This window comes from Lynx canadensis, chromosome A3, assembly GCF_007474595.2.
Source record: "Lynx canadensis isolate LIC74 chromosome A3, mLynCan4.pri.v2, whole genome shotgun sequence".
NCBI classification, from domain to species: domain Eukaryota; kingdom Metazoa; phylum Chordata; class Mammalia; order Carnivora; family Felidae; genus Lynx; species Lynx canadensis.
This window is the reverse complement of record NC_044305.1, coordinates 8,871,124-8,885,836: the sequence shown is the minus strand read 5'-3', so window position 1 is coordinate 8,885,836 and position 14,713 is coordinate 8,871,124. Positions and strand designations below refer to the sequence as shown.

At 43.8% G+C, this 14,713-nt stretch overlaps 1 protein-coding gene and 1 non-coding gene across 2 annotated transcripts in view; both read left to right on the top strand.

The window, feature by feature from the left end:
• The window catches only part of TSHZ2 (teashirt zinc finger homeobox 2), a 272,337-nt gene that overhangs the window by 173,876 nt on the left and 83,748 nt on the right, over window positions 1-14,713 (top strand). The gene's annotated exons all lie outside the window — the stretch shown is intronic.
• On the top strand, window positions 1,202-1,286 carry TRNAR-UCG. The gene has a single exon. It is a non-coding gene; the product is annotated as a tRNA-Arg (tRNA).

The window sequence follows — 14,713 nt, the reverse complement described above, 5'->3', positions numbered from 1 at the left end:
AGTAACGCTGTCTGACTAACGTGTGAGAAGACCGACAGTGCCACTGAACGGACTGTGGCCAAGGGTAGGGCCCGGGGAGGGAAGCAGCAGGTGGGAGGGGGTATTGCTACCGTCCAGGTGACTAATGGCAGTGGCTTGGTTGTGGTCGAGGCTGATTGTGGTTGAGGCTGTGAGAGACGGTTGGCTTGTGGGCAAATCTCTGAAGCTCGCGTCCACAGATAAGAGAACGGGATGCTAAGGAGGACATCAGTAACCGCGTGTCTTGTAAACGAGCCATTCTAGATGTTTCCAGAATGTGGTGACTGTGTTCACTCTATCAACACCCATTCCCCAAGAATCTTCTGCGTGCCCGGCCGTGTGTTAGGCCGTGGGAAGCTCCAGGTGTGACAGCGCCCCTGCCCTCGAGGGTCTCCCGCCACCGAGAAAACAAGTCCCCTCCCTCCACTGGCAACACCGCGTCCGATGGCCACTGTTGCCGCATTCCTGGGTTGCCTGCAGGTGGTGTCTTCCACGGTCTCCTGGACCCTGGGCTCCTCCAGCCCACCCTCCACACACGAACCAGAACGATCTTTCTTTTAACCGCAAAACATTCTCTATGTTGACACACCTTTTTTTTCTTCGATGTGTTTCTACTTTGAAAGAAACAATATGGGGGAGCCACGAAGAGCAAATCAGTGTGCGTGACTAGAGGTGGGAAGTAGACCGAAGTGAGTGTGGTTAATCCAAGGTTACTGAATGCCAGCTTGTTTCATTGTCACCTCTTATCTTCACAACCATGCTCGGTTGAGCAGTGGTCCCCACACGTACCTCAGTACACTGAGGCCCAGGCAGATGAATCGATGTGCCGGAGCGCCTGGGAGAAGCCAGGGCCTCTTACGGAGCTCTTCGAGCTTACATGCCGGGCTGAGCCCATATGTTGAACTTGTTTTCTCCTCCTCTTCAGTAACAGGAACCAGCAAAGCAGAGCCCATAGACCAAGTCCAGTCCAATGCCTCTTTTTATAAATAAAGTTTTATTGGCACACAGCCACACTCATGTGTTTATACGTCACGTGTGGGAACTCTTGTGTTGCAACAGCAGAACTGAGTAGTTGCTGTAGAGACCATACGGTCTTCAAAGCCTTAAATATTTATTATCTGGCCCCTGACAGAAGAAGTTGGCCAACCTGTGTTCTAGATACAAAAAAAAATGGCGTAGTGGTGCCTGAGTGGCTCAGTCGGTTGAGCATCTGACTTCGGCTCAGGTCATGATCTCACGGTCCGTGGGTTCGAGCCCCACGTCGGGCTCTGTGCTGACAGCTCAGAGCCTGGAGCCTGCTTCGGATTCTGGGTCTCCCTCTCTCTCTGCCCCTCCCCCACTCATGCTCTGTCTCTGTGTCTCTCAAAAGTAAATAACCATTAAAAAAATATTTTAGGGGCGCCCAGGTGGCTCAGTCAGTTGAGCGTCTGGCTTCGGCTCAGGTCATGATCTCACGGTCTGTGGGTTTGAGCCCCGCGTCGGACTCTGTGCTGACGGCTCAGAGCCTGGAGCCTGCCTCGGATTCTGGGTCTCCCTCTCTCTCTGCCCCTCCCCTGCTTGTGCTCTGTCTCTCAAAAATAAACATGAAAAAAAAACATTTTAAAAAAGTAAAAAAATAGACAAAAATGCAATAAGTCAAGATGAATCAGTTATAGTTCACGGAACACACACGACATTTACCCGTCTTGTGGCAGCAACAAAATGTTAAGGCCAATAAATGCTTCTGAAGGAATGATATGAAAAATCAGAAGTTAAAAAACACTGAACTGACTAAAGTCAATAAGTTGCCTATTCAAAGTGGGAATTGCTATTATGGCTTTAGTCTTACAGTCAGTGCTGGAAATAAATTCTTCTGTTCATTTTTTTTCACTTACGTATTTATGGAGTGTCTACACCATACCAAGCCCCTATCTGTAATAGCTCTAGCAAATTCCATGCTCGACAAAATCGGACACACTTGGTGCTAGAACAGAGCTCACACCCTGGTGACAGAGACAGCCGTTAATCAAATAATTATAAAATTAAACCTGTAGAGAGCGGAGGACATCACGTTCATAAGAATACTTCATGGGGTGAGGAGCACCTGGGTGGCTCAGTTGGTTGAGGGTCCGACTCTTGATTTTGGCTCAGGTCACGATCTCAGGGTTGTGGGATCAAGCCCCGTGTAGGGCTCTGCACTGAGTGCGGAGTCTGCTTGAGATTCTTTCTGTCTCTCTCAGTGTCTCTCTCTCTATCTCTGTATCTCTCTATGTCTCCTTCTCCCCCTCCCTCTGCCCCCCTCCCCACCTCATGTTCTCTTTCTCTAAAAGAAAACAAAAAAGAATGCTTCATTGGGGTTTGACTAGTCAGGCAAGTCACAGGAGGTTTTCCTGAGTGTATGATGTGTAGTAAGGTAAGAACTGAAGGGTCAGTAGGTAAAGAGGAGAAGGAAGGGGCGCCTGGGTGGCTCAGTAGGTTAGGCATCCGACTTCGGCTCAGGTCATGATCTCGTGGTTCATGAGTTCAAGCCCCACGTCGGGCTCTGTGCTGACAGCTCAGAGCCTAGAACCTGCTTTGGATTCTGTGTCTCCCTCTCTCTGCCCCTCCCCCACTCACACTCTGTCTGTCTCTCTTTCTCTCTCTCTCAAAAATAAATACACATTAAAAAAATATTTAAAAAAGAGAAGAAAAACCATTATCCCAGGAGCAGGGGGGCAGCATATGCAAAGGCCCAGTGATAAGAGGGAAGACGGCAGCACTAGGGTTTTCAAAGCAAGATGCTTGTGTGTCTGCAGAATAGTCAGCAGGAAAAGCATGTATCCGACAGAAGCCCATGTGAAAGGGTTTAAGAGAGTGGGGCCTCCTTAGGAAATGATATTTTATCTTTATGGGTTCAGGACTCAGGAAGGAATCCATTATGGTTCTGCTGGGTCTAATCATCAGTCATGCAAAAAATCCCTGTTCTGGATCCTATGATCATTTCTTTTTTCAAATGCAGGCACTCCCAGTGTTGCTGGAGCCACCCAAAGCGTGCATAAGGATAGTATTTAAGACACGCATTTTCTGTTTACCCTTTCTAGACTAACCGTCCTGCAAACTGGTTCTCTGGAAATGCTTTTATCACAATCACATGCTCCTGTATTCTTTAACATCACCTCTTCATCCATTTCGTCCCGACTTTTAGTCTACTTCTCTGGGAGGTGCCAACAAGCCCGGGCAAAAGCCTCCACTAATCTAAAAGCAGGTCAGCAACAGGATTCAAGAAAAAAGCCATAAAAAACATTAACAAATACGATCAGGCTTGTGGTTGAAGAGAGGTAAAAAAAAAAAAAAAAAGAAAGAGGACAAAATGCATTTTTCAAGAAAATTGCTATTTGAATTCATTCAATTTCTCCGATGGCAAACAACAGAAACTGACTTTGGTCATTTTCAGGAAAAAGAGGTCATGGAAGGCTTGCTAATGCTGTGGTATTTGTCTCAAGACCTCAATATAGGGAAAGAACCAATCAGATAAATGTCTGTGGAAAAGGTGTGCTAGGCAGAAGCACAGCAAGTGCAAAGGTCCTGAGGAGGGGAGCAAGAAGGCATACCACAGGGGTGGAGAGAAGACCAGGAGGCTGGAAGGCAGGGAGCAGGAGGAAACGCAATCAGAGACTGATCAAATAGGGCTTTGTAGCTCGTGGTAAGGAGTTTTGGTTTCATTCTCTGTCACAGGAAGCCATTGTAGAATTTGAAACAGTTGAATGATACCATTTGAAGTACAGTAAAGAAAGAGCACATTTTAATAAGCAGTTATTATATCTCAGGCACTATATATACCCACCTTGGGGCATGCCCTTTAATCCTGACCACAAATCAATAAATAGGAACAATGATCGTTTTCAGCGGAGAGGACTGGGGCTTGGAAGGTAACACGTCTTGTCTAGAGCAACATGGCAAGTGCACGGAAGGCCTCCAGGTCCCGGCTCAAAACCCTCAACAAAGGCTCATTTTTGTTGCTGTTGTTTGTGACGCTTACTTTTTTTTTTTTTAACGCTTTCAAGTGTGTTTTGTTGACTGCATTGTTATTCTCTGCTCAATTTTGTAAATGAAAGAGATTTGCCTTGAAGTCATAACTGAAAAAAAAGATAATAATAAACTTGTAGTTTTCTCTGAAGAATCACATAAACACCCAGCTCAGAAAAATTTGGCTGGGGCACGGGCGTGGGAGTGGGGGGAGGGGGAATGGCTGCAGCAATACTTTGCACTCAGCCATCCCATTTATGAGAATCCGGAATGTTCTTTGGACAAAGGATCAAAGACGAGTTTATTCCTCTCTGTGTTGAGACATGGCCCACTCGCCTCCTCTTTTTATCTTTGCTGGTAACTCTGCTTCAATTTCTCTGATGGTAAAGAGATGAGATCAGCCACTGAGGGATCGGTCGATGGAATCAGGTTTCAGTCATCAAAAAGTTACGTCAAGTGCTAAGCATGAGTTACCCTCTGTTGCCAGTGTCAGCCCAGGACTTGACTGCATGGCCGTCAATCCTGGCTCCCTCGCCCTTGCAGACGTTAAAATATAGGGTGCTCTGGGAATTTGGCAGGAGGAAGGCGGGAGGGGAGGAGCTGAGCTCCGGGAAGGCGGGGGTGTGGAGAAGGAGATTTAGATTCTAATGATCTTAGCCAGCACATTCTAAGTACTAACTGCAGGGACATCAGCTGATTACTTTCATTAAAAAAGAAAAAATAGATATAGATAGATAGATAGATAGATAGAGATAGAGATATATAGAGAGAGATAGAGAGAGATATATATAGAGAGAGAGATAGATATAGATATATAGATATATAGATATGAGTTGATTTCAGAGTTAGAAGTGGATTTAAAATTACCTTCATCAGTTACAAATATAATGCTTGTGTATTCTTAGCAGGGTTTCTTTTTTCAATTAAATAACATTTACCGAGTGTTTCCATCATAGTAATTGTAAAAAAAAAAAAAAAAAAGTTCATTATTGGAAAATAGGGAAAATAATATATATATAAAAAAATACTCCTCAGTCCAACTCTTTAGAGAAAGCTACAGAAAAGACCCATTCTGTCTTCTGTCCGCCTGCTTCTCTCCCTCTTTTAAATCTTAAAGCCAATCTTTTTTATTGTTTCAATTGGTGTAGCTATATTGCATAGAGGAGTTCTGTGATAAAGCCTCTAGGGTGGCCCCAACGATCCCCACCTCTCAGGATCACTGCCCCTCTATGACTGCCTGATGAGTCGGTGGGCTTTAACCTGTAGTTAACGGGACACGGCAAGTCCTGTCCACGGGACATCACTTCCAAGATTAGGCTATAGAAAGACTTCCACCTTAGATGCTCACCCGCACTCCCCCCACCCCTCCCTCTGAGTCACTCACACTGGAGGAAAGCCAGTTTCCAGGCTTCGATCAATCCTGAGGAGAAGCCTATGGGATGTGGTGAGGAACTGAGGGCGGGGCCCTGATTAACTCACCAACAATCGCGTACCAAAACCCACGTAGGTGAACTTAGAAGTGGACTCTTCAGCCCCCGTCTCAAGAGGATGACAGCCCTAAGGCAATGGCTTGACTGCACATTTCTGAAAGACCCTGAGCCAGGGGCATGCATGTAAGCCATTTCCAGGCTCCTGAACCACAGAAACTGAGAGAGGGAAGGTTTGTTGTCCTTAGCTGCTGAGTCTTGGGGTAATTGGTTACATAGTAACAGATAACCAACAAAACCGAACAACAGGTTGTATTCTGCTGCTTTCTCCAATTTAATTCTGTTTTAGGTATTTTACCAAGTTGTAGCATTCTATTTGGAATAATCATGTTTATGCAACATCAAATATATGTACCATTGTTTATTTAATCACTCCTGTATTAGAGAACAGGTACTTTGTTCCAAATTTTTCTACCGTTAAAGCACCACTGTGGTGAACATCTTTTTATGTGGAGCTTCTTCTGTGTTTTTCGCTATGATCTTAAAATAGATGGGGATTAGCTCTAGGGTTAGGAATCAGCTTGGATTACTGGATCAAAGGGAGAGAATATTTATATTCCACTAGATTTCCATTGCACGACTTCTCAGTTGGGACAAATCAGCACACTACCATCAGAAATATGTGAAAAATCTCCATTTCATCTCATCTCTGTCTTTTATTTGATTATTGACAATATGATAAGCAAAGTATTTCATTGTTTTACAGATATTAAAAGGAAGAAATCGTTTCCACAGTCAACCTCTCCTCTTAAGCGAGCAGAACTTATGGAAGGATTGAAATACTAAGCTAAGCAACTAAATGTTCCCCTGAAGCAGTGCTGTCCAAGAGAACTTTCTGTGACATGAGAAGTGTTCTTCATTTGCACGGTCTCTGGCAGTGGCCACTAGCCATCTGAGGCTATCGAGTTCCGTGAAGTGGGCTAATGTGACCAACAAGCTGAACATTGATTTTTTTTTTAATTTAAATAGTCACATGGGTTTAGTGACTACTTTCTTGGACAGCACAGTCTGAAAGGTCAAATGAAGGACTAGCCCTCAGTTAGAAGGAAGAAGTTGTAGTTTGAGTTTTTACCTACCCAATAATGTCCCCACTTTCCTCCTCATTGCCGTAAATATAATTTCCTATGGGGCTGACCTTTAAATCATAGTAACATCATCTCCATATGGCCTTCAGCAAAATAAACATATGTTGCCTGCATGGGAGGACAAGTCTCAGGGGACCTAGCATTATTGATGTTTGGGATGCAAGGGTCCTTTATTGATGGTTATGTAATCACTCCTTCTATTTAATCCTGGCTTCTCTCCTCTAATATTCTATCCCAGTGGTCTCTGAAACAGTGAGACTTGTTGTGGAAGATTGAATGGATGCATGCATGCATACATGCATGCATGGATGATGGATGATAGATGATAGATGGGTGGATGGGTAGATGGGTGGATGGGTGGATGGGTGGATGGGTGAATGAATAGATGGATGGATGAATGGATGGATGAATGGATGGATGGATGGTTGGATGGATGGATGAATGGATGGATGGATAGGTGGATGGATGGATGTGTGGATGGATGGATGGGTGGATGGATGGATGAATGGATGGATGGATGGATATTTGGATGGATATTTGGATGGATGGATGGATGGATGGATGGATGGATGGATGGATAGGTGGATGGGTGGATAGATGGGTGGATGGATGGATGGATGGATGGATGGATGGATAGGTGGATGGGTGGATGGATGGTGGATGGATAGGTGGGTGAGTGGGTGGGTGTGTGGATGGAGGGATGGATGAATGACTGGATGGATGGATGGATGGATGGATAGAAGTTATAATAATACTCACAGTGTGCCTAGTGAGTGTCAGAATTTGAGCCAAGGCTTTACCTGTAACATTTCATTCACTTTAAATCCTCATAATATCCCCAAGGAGAAAATGCCATTCATTTTGCCTTCTTGACAGATAAGGAAACTGAGGAAATGGTTACAAGTGGCCCAGCCCGTATGTGAATTCTGTATGCCTTCAAACCCGTCTATCTCCATGATCCTCTATCACATCGTGAAGCCGTGAAATGTTAGCACCATGCATTGTTTACACCTTGTCACATTGTGGTGGTGGTCGTTGAATTTTTTCTCCCTCAGGTAGCTACAGATGCTCGCGGGGGAAACGCTAGAAACTGACAGGCACTTCGGTTCTCTCCAGAAGTGGCTCTTTCACTTTGCGTTGCTGACCAACTTCTGATGTGTCAGTGGTATACTGATGTGGTTAACTGTTTGCCTGGGGCAGAAAAATAAAGCTTCTGGCATGCAATTAAAACCTCGTCTTGCCCAATTGGGCGACTAATGGGATCAGCAAGAATGGAGGCTGCCTAGTTAAGGCGCAGTTTGTATCTCAGATCCGTTTCGTGGGGCAGGTGACATAGTGGCGGAGTGGTGTTGCCTGATGGTTCAACTGGAAACTTAATTAGGTGGCCCCAAGCCCACCCTTGACCACCCATGTGTGTTCCCATGAAGGCTCACACCCATCCATGAGGGCAAACACGTGCAGAGGCGCACAGACCCTGAACCGCCCTCTGATGGGTCCACACAACTTTCCCATCATTCTGCACTTCGACCCGGAAATGGAAATGCATCGTGAGCATCTCGTTTCGGACAATGGCGTGTGTTTCGTGGTCAGTTCCCAAATCCAAGGATTCGTTCTGCCTGCGATGATTAGTCAGAAATCAATACAAGGTGAGGGTTTGTCCCAAATAGGGTGTAATCGAACCCAAATCTCAGCCCTTTGAGGACATCGCCAGGAGCCTAGAGTCCATGTCGGTGGTCCCTGTCCTTAGTTTTGTTATTAAAAGAGGCGTTGGGGAAGTGTCAACAACTTTCTGTTAAAGAAGTTAGGTTTAGGTTAGTTTATTCAAGAAATGTTCGCTGAAAACCAGCTGTGTGTCAAGCACTCGAAACGTGGTTTATGCTCCCATTGAATAAAATGAATTCCCTGCCTGCAGCGCAACTTACATCAGGTGTGCGATAAAAACAACAGACAAGTAAATAAATGTGTGACTAAGATAATTTCACATGGTAAAAAGTATTCTAAAGAAAACAAAACCAGTAATGCCGTAGTAAATGACCAAGAAGGGGATAGGGAACATCAGTGACAACTGCCAGAGACAGGTGACATTTAGTCTGAGTCCGGAATGCCGAGAAGGAATCAGCGATACAGAAAGTCTGGAAGAAGACACAAGAACATCCAAACAGGGGAACAGCAGGTGCAAAGGTCCTGGGGCAAGAATGAGTTGGCATTGTTCTTTGGGGAATAGGAAGATGGTGGCTGGAGCACAGTGAGTATAGAATGAGGTGGGAAGATGTCAGATGTCACACAAGATGGGCAGAGGTCAGAGGAGGCCAAGTCACATATGACTCTGCACTCTGTGGAGGAGAGTTTTTATTACGCGTCAGTGAATATTTTAGGGCCCCCACGCTTACTGTGTCTGGGCACTGCACTGAGCGCAATTTTATATCAATTTTATATACAATTTCTCTTCTGATCTCCACACCGTGTGAAGTGGGCGTTGTTGCCTCCACAAAGGTGAAGCACTGGCCCTCAGACATATTTAATAACTTGCCTAAAATCGCACAGGCAGGAAGTGGGGAAATCAGGCTCCAAACGTATGTTTGACCCCAAAGCTGCTCGCTTTCAGTCACCAGGCAGTACTGCTCATTCGACGTTGAGATCAGACTCTGCGTCACGGCCGAGAACACTAGGCAGGAATGCTTTTCATGTGGATGTGTGCGTAGTAAGGGGACACGTGGTGTTTCTCCAATCATATCAACTGGGTGGCATTTCAATTTACAACCCCTTAAATGCTGCAGCCAAAAATTGCTCTCCGAGGTGAGCACGGATGTCTTAGAGGAACAAGAGGCAAGAAGGTGGCAGAGAGGTAGGCTTGGTAAATTCTATCGGTGCACGCGCTCACCTGACCCTGTCACGCGTCCCAAAAAAAAGAGGAAGAGGGGGGTGTAGAATTATGGCATGACAAGTTGACTTTTGCCAGGTCTGGTGACAGCAACACCGACTTTTGAACAGAGAAAACAAAGTTGAATGTGTAAATGACGGGGTCCTTCAAGCTGTCTCTTTATACCCAGGTGACAAAAAGTCCCTGGAACATTTCTGTTTGTCTCTTGACAGACTGTCCCGGTCTGGCAGAGAATGGCAGGGCAGTGTGCTTAGCAGGAACGGGCAGTCTCATTTGTTTCACCGTGGCTCTTTTTGGATGCCAGTTGGCCACTGTTTCTTTGGACGCCATGGGTTTGTGTTTATGTCCAGAAGGCAGATCGAACATACCTGGGATTAGTCTAGAGTTTCCCAACCTTGGAACTACGGACATTTGTGGCTAGATAACTCTTTGCCGTGGGGGGCTGTTCTGTGCATGGCGGGAATGTTTAGCCTCTACCCCCTGGATGCCAGTAGCACCCCATCCCCCCAAGTCTTGACAGCCCAAGATGTTTCCAAACCTTGCCAGATGTCCTGTGGGACAACGCCTGCCCTCCTTCACTTTAAGAAACGCTGGCTAATTCAAATAGTCTGGTTTAGTGCAAATGGAATCTATTCTTGATTTAATTCCAAAGGACTAAAAATACGCTGAAATATACCAATGCTGAAACTAAAAATAGCATCGAATGGCTATTTAAAGGTTTTGCCTTAAAGAAAACCATGGTGACATTGGAAAAATTGACTGAATTTGTATGAAATCCATGCCATCCTCTGAAACGTGTTTTTGTTTTCCTGTCTCCCTGTATTAGTGAGGATAATTAAGGCTAGCTACTCTAACAAACACCAACCCCCCCCCCCAAACTCAGTGGCTCAACACATACATATTCATTTTTTATGCATAGAATGTCTGATGCTGGTCTCCTCCAACTGAAATCTAGCAATACCATCTGGAACATCTGGATTTTGGCTTCCAAAGTCACTGACGAACGGGTGAAAGAGCCTTGGCGGTGATTTATATCACTTTTGCCCAATCTGGTTAGAATCCAGACGACATGGCCTCAACTGAAGTACAAGGGAAGCTGGGAAATGTAGTTTTTCTGAAGGAAGAGGAAAAGGAAACAGGATTTGGCAAACACAAAACATCATCTCTGCCACAATCCCGGATAACAGATGTTTAGCTTATTGAGCAGTGATCCGAATCCTACTTATTTGTCGATTCAGGTGGTCTAAATGCCCACTCTTCCCTAAACATGCCTACAATTAGTATAGCCATTCACTCCCCACTCCCCATTCATCCATTCAGATTTTAAAGATCTATGAATGGACTTGAAGAATCTCTCATTTCACTTGCCCCAGATAAGTGTGATGGATAGGCATCTTGGACTCATTGGCCTCAAACCTAAGTGGTCTTATATCTACATTTCTGCTGCCCTCCATTATGGTAACAACTTGTGGGTTGGTTGTCATATTCCTGGGCATTCTTAAAGAGAAACTATAGTTATGTGAGCTGGTTTCAGACCTTCCTTCATTTTCTGGTAAACTTTACAGGCTCTAAGCCACCAGCCCCTGGCTTCTCGACATCACTGGTCCCCATCACCAAGCTGCCATATTTCCTTGACCAACATGGCCCATCACACAGAAACTGCTTGTGAAATGCAAATCTGTCAGTTTTAATCCTTTGCCTAAACTCACCAACGGTCTCCTGTTGTCGTGAGATCGAATCCAAATGTTTGGTCACCTACCTCAAACATCTTTGTCTGTGTTGCTTTTCAGTTATGTCCCCAAGGCCAGCACAATCCCGGACCCGTAGTCAGCCTTTCGAAAACTCTGTGGAGTGAATGCATTTGTAGGATGCAGTCAGCAATACAGGGGTGCAAATGTAAACGTGTCAGAGGAATTACCTCCCCCCAATAAACTGTTACCTGTTTAGCTCAGTTCTTTACAATGTCAAAAACTTATGTCTTCTTCTTTGAATGTTTGTTTATTTATTTTGAGAGAGAGAGCGTGAGCAGGAGAGGGACACAGAGAGCGGGAGCGCAAGAGTCCCAGGCAGACCCTGCTCTGCCAGCACAGAGCCTGACGCGAAGCTTGAACTCACACACCATGAGATCATGACCTGAGCTGAAACAGAGTCGGACACTTAACCGACTGAGCCACCCAGTGGCCTCAAGAACTCACATCTTAAGAATAGTTTTTATTTTCATGGGAATTTGCATGTTAATAAATTCTGCACGTGCACATATCCACATACATGTTCATACATATTACACTTACATAAAGGTACTTTATACAGTTATATATCTACTGCACAATATATATACGTACTTAAATACACTTAGTGAATTCTGTGTGTATAAACGTGCATATTTATCTATGGATGCCCTTTTGTCAACCTTCGTGCCCCCATGGATGGCAGGAACGCCATAACTAATCGTGAAGCAGACGTGAACACTGAGACTTCGCAGGGGAAAATTGACTTGAGCAGGTCACACAGCTGGCAGCTGCAGAGCTGGGTTTGGGATGGAGATCTATCCAGCCCCAAAGTGGAGACCTTTGTCTTCCTGGTCTTTGTCTTCCTACTGCCTCTCTAGAGCTGTGCCGCTTCTAATTTCATGCTAACGTTTATACTGTAAACAAAGTCACTGTTTCTCATAAATAAGCAAATGAAATCGGCATCTAGGCTTCAAAGCAGAAGACTGCAGCCCTTGATCTACTTGTTAGTAGATCGGAAAGATTTTCGGCCATCTCCTCTGGCCACAGTTGTTCCCTCTCTCTCCCTCTCCACCTCTGTTCCACCCCCTCTCTCACTCTTTTCTATAGGGACCACGGTTTCTCCACCTGAACGTTATTGGGTCGGATAATTCCCTATTATGGGGAGCTGTCTTATGCACCCACTGGATGCAAATATCGTCCCTTCCGCCCAGTTGAAACAAGCAGACGTTGCCAAATGTACCGCCAACTGAAAACACGGATGTATATGGTCTTGAAAAGGTTCCTGATCAAATAATGGTGAGATTCAGGCTAATGAAATAGAAGGCCTTTGGATAATTAAAGAGCATCGGTTTGGCTTCCTCGAGGTGGATGACACAGGACGTGAGACTATCCAGGCAGGGCTGGTGGTGGGGGGGGGGACGTGTCTTGGCTGTCCTCTCATCAGACCAAACACATGCTTCTCTGGCTTTCCTTTCTCTGGTCTCCAATGCCTACACCTTTCATGACGATTCTCTCAAACAGGGGAGAAGGTAATAATAATAAAAGAAAAAGTTTAAAAACCACGTAGTTTCGAAATTACACGGCCTTACATTCTGTCCAGCTAATAGAATCATGTGCCGCAGCTTAAATTTAGACATCGAGTTTCATCTCTTACTTAAATGTATCTGTGTGTTTTAATAGGAACATTCAGCTTTGCTTTTATTAATGCAAAAACATTAAGGCACCAGCCCTCGATCCGAAAGCCTTAAAGGGCTGTTTCCAACAGAACCTGTCATAAAATGTGCTCTCAAGCGTGTCCCCTTTAAGAGACTCCAGAATTAAATGTTCCCGTATGTGAATTTTATTTTGTACAGCACATTTGCTTTATGGCTACAATTAAGTTAGATGTGCCGATAACAATGTCTGTTTTCCATTTTAAATCGCACATTTCAGACAGTGTGCATTGTTTTATTATCTAATCCACATGCTTTTAATTGCAATTATGGTCCCTTATGAGTCCCCTGGGAGGGCATGATTGCAATTAAAAATGTAATTTAAATGTTAATTAATTACATTCATTTTCTGAACTGGGAAAATTTCATTTATTATTTTCATGTGTTGTGCACTTATCCTAAATGCATTACCTTCTAAATGTTTTTTTTCCTAAATTAAGTGTTATGTTTATAAAACAGGGTGTTTAATATCCTTTAAAATTTTTGTGAGGGTGTTTGTACAAATTATTACTTAAATTAATTGATTCCAAGCTATATGCGTGAGCTATATGTTCTATATATAATAAAAATAATTTTGTTGATTTTTCTCAGGCTAAAATATGGCATCAAATATATTTTTTCCTCATTTATTTTCCGAAAGACTTTGATATGGAGAGGAAAGTCTGTACTTTTTTTTATTACTATCGTTATTATTTTTTTTAAACAAAGGGAGAAAGGTATTGTTACTACAAATGATACAGATCATTAATATGAAAAAGGTTTTCCCTCCAGATGAAAATTGCAATCTAAGGAAGAAATTTATAGTTAGATTAATAAGTCATCCTGCTTCATATGAATAACTAAGGGGGGATTAAAAAGGACCACAAAGGTATGAAGTCTTAAAAATCATTGTAACCTTCCAGGAAAAAAAAAAAAAAGAAGGAGAAAAAGAAAAGAAAAGAAAAAGAAAAGAAAAGAAAAGAAAAGAAAAGAAAAGAAAAGAAAAGAAAGAAAAGAAAAAAGATTGTTGTTTGCACATCTCAGTTTATCTGGCTAGGACTATCAGCTTGCTATCTTACTTTACCTGGAATAAGAGGGTCATTTTATTTTATTTTATTTTATTTTATTGTATTGTATTGTATTGTATTGTATTTTTATCTATTTTAATGTGTGAGAGAAAGAGAGAGAGAGTATGGGGGAGGGGCAGAGAGAGAGAATCTCAAGCAGGTTTCATGCCCAGCACAGAGCCCAACCCAGGGCTTGATCTCATGACCCTGGGATCCTGACCTGAGCTGAAATCAAGACCTGGACACTCAACCAACTGGACCACACTGGCTCCCCAAGAGAGTAACTTTATTTTTTTTTTTTTTTAATTTTTTTTTTTTCAACGTTTATTTATTTTTGGGACAGCGAGAGACAGAGCATGAATGGGGGAGGGGCAGAGAGAGAGGGAGACACAGAATCGGAAACAGGCTCCAGGCTCTGAGCCATCAGCCCAGAGCCCGACGCGGGGCTCGAACTCACGGACCGCGAGATCGTGACCTGGCTGAAGTCGGACGCTTAACCGACTGCGCCACCCAGGCGCCCCCCAAGAGAGTAACTTTAGAAATGAAGAATTATAAAGCAACATCTCTCTACTTTAAACTCTGAACCATATCAATTTGGTTAGTTTAAGTGAATGAAAGTGTGAATCCCAAAAGGACTAGGATCTAAATGTTTCTCTCAGTTCAATTCCACGTATATGTTACCTGCAATCAGTTAATCGAACCCTTTTGAGGATTTTTTTTTTGCTTTTGCTTTCTTTTCCAATTTTCCAAAACTTTCTTTAACTCTTTTA